The sequence below is a fragment of the Amaranthus tricolor genome, chromosome 12 (genome assembly GCF_026212465.1).
Source record: "Amaranthus tricolor cultivar Red isolate AtriRed21 chromosome 12, ASM2621246v1, whole genome shotgun sequence".
NCBI classification, from domain to species: Eukaryota; Viridiplantae; Streptophyta; class Magnoliopsida; order Caryophyllales; family Amaranthaceae; genus Amaranthus; species Amaranthus tricolor.
The window spans coordinates 274,566-277,459 of NC_080058.1; positions in this window are offsets into that span (position 1 = coordinate 274,566).

Genomic DNA, 2,894 nt, shown 5'->3' on the forward strand with positions numbered 1-2,894 from the left:
TGGGTTTTTCTAATTATGATTTTATCTGCTAATGAAAAGTCGAAACTACCCTTTATTATTGAAAAGGAGTTTACTAATGGAGGGTAGTTTGGGTATTGAATAATATTTGATTTGGTGATGGACAGAATTTTAATATCTTAAAGCAATCTACTCCACATGAATTCGTTTCCAAATCCATCTTTTGCATTTCATCTTCTTCATTGGAGATGAGATGTTCTCATGCTTAAATTATAGTGAAGAGTGTGACTTTCTCCTATACTTCTAGTCATTTGCGTTGAGAAATTTATTAATGTATGCTTATAATTATTAAGAATTGAAAATGGACTAATTTGGTGATTAGTATTTGAATATGAAAGCCGTTCAAGCAGATCTGAGTTGACGCACATAAATTCGATTATGCTCAATCCTAAAATCAATAGACAACATAAAGGGCAGCCAAACTTATATATTAATAATCTATCTAGTTATTCGATGTAGGATCACAAGTGATTTATTTTTCAATAGACTTACTTAAAATTTGCTCTTTATAGCATTGAAGGATGATAAAAGGCATTTGATTGGTCTTTAAGTAAATTGAGAACATTGGCTTTGGAGACTTAAAGCGATCACGTGAATGTATGAGAAAATAGCCAGATATATTTACACTTAATCCAATAAGCCTATAACTCTAGCGAGAAACGATAAAAATAGAGATCAAAAGGTTCTTACTAAAGTTGCTCGATCTAGCAACCTTATTGGTTATTACTCGATGGAATAGACTTTGACTAATGGTTTTCAAAGTTTCAACAACTTTATTTTTATACCCTTTACTTTTGCCTATACATATTCTTTGTAAGTAAGGTAGGGCAAGCCAAGCTAAAGGCTTGGGCTTCAATGCATCTTTATTCACTCCATGCTCATTTACATATTTTTGTGTACTCATTTTTCTTCTCAAATATTACATGCTTAATGAATCGCAGGAGTATTACTTTCATTGTTTGTTGAGCTATAAGTTCCATTATCTTTTAATACAAAATACGAAATATTGATTATTTATTTTTCAATAATTTGATAGTATTGTTTGTCATTTATTTTTGCAAATGTCATCTTATTACTTAGATTATAGTCATGTTCATTATTAGTGCCTTCAAGCCACGTTAATTAACCTTTTCTCACCATTAAATCCTTGCTTTCACACTTGTTGGATTCATAACATTGTGCATTGATTAAGTAATAAGGAGTTCAGGAAGTGTTTTATGTTAGTTTTGTTGGACCGGTCCAACGTTGGGCTTATATGTAAATATTTATCAACCCGTCTTGTATGACACTATCTATCTCACGGTGAGACGACTTCAAAAAAAGAAGTCCATAAACTAAAAGTTTCTATTGTTAAGCTATTTAACCCAGTATGACACATGTCTCACAGTGAGATCGTCTCATAAAAGAATTTGTGAATATTTGTATGTCATTATAATGAATTAAAACTGTGTTTATGCCCTACTTAAAGTGATCTAATTTAAGTTAAATAATTTGGGCTTAAATGTATCAATAGGTCGCGGGCCTAGTAGAGACTCATTTTATGGTCGTATTCTATGATGGACTGAATACTAACTACAATTTATTATATATAGTAGTTATGGTCTCTACTCTCTAAGTTATACATATTAATTTTCTCACTGTTATCTCATTATCAAAGAGAATGAAAAGTGTCAACATTAAGGATCGTCACTTTGGGAAATACTATTAATCAAGAATACCTAATCGCTCTCGTTCTCCAAATTTCTTTGGTGCTCAGGAATCAGGTAACATTCGGTTTTGTCTCGTAATTTGCATAATGGATCCTGTTTGTTAATAATAACATTCACCATTTATTTGTCACATCAAGTGGTATCACAATGAGATTATATAACTAAAAAAAGTATAAAATATAGATAAAAAAATTATATATCTATAATATTGAAGGTACTCACCAATAATAATAAAATTAACGCAAATGAAATTAGTCAAATAAACACATAAGCAAAACAATATAAAAAGGAAAGAAATTGAAAATATAAAAAAATTCATAAATTTATGAGACTTATAATCGTAAAAAAAGAACACTCACAAAAAATTAAAAAAGTATTTATTAGGAAAATTACCTAAAGTTTAATAATTTAAAAGTCTACTTAAATTTTGTGTATGTCCATTGTGCACACTATATTATAATTATTGCAATTATACCTGATTAAAATCAATAAACATTGTAATTAAGATAAGAGTTATGACCTAATTTAATGGTTAACAATCCTATCTACCACACATTAGATTTGAATTTAAATTCTCCTAATGACAGATTAATTATTTTTTTAGTGGGCCATAGGCGTAGGCCCGGCCAGAGCCGGCCCTGGATATTAGTCGTCCTTTATGGTGGATTTTTAAAACAATTTTTTTCCATTTAATATAAAAAAATTTTATATGTACAAATACAATTGTTTATGCTGTGTTTTTCGGTGTTATTCCCCTGAAATTAGTATTGTTTTGCAATGGAATCAACTGCCTTTATGAATGGAATAAGGTTTTATGTAAATTTGGATTGCAATTTTGGGCATTTGTTTTTTTTTTTTTTGGAATAGTGTTCACATTTAATTAATTTTTCTTGGGTCACGTCTCTTTGAATTAGTCACAACTTGGATTTTAGATATTCTTCTATGAAACGATTTCACTGTGAGACGACTCATATTTAAATTAATTAGTTTAGTTATAAAAAATTTTACTTATGGGCTTTTTGTTTTGAGGTCTCATCGTAAGACGGTCAAATACAAGATGGGCTGTAGTTTTTGTTGAGACACATCAATTAGTTTTTAATAAAACTATAAAGTTGCCAAATATTACTCCATTTTATGTAGTTTTTTTTAATTTTTAATTGAAATCTA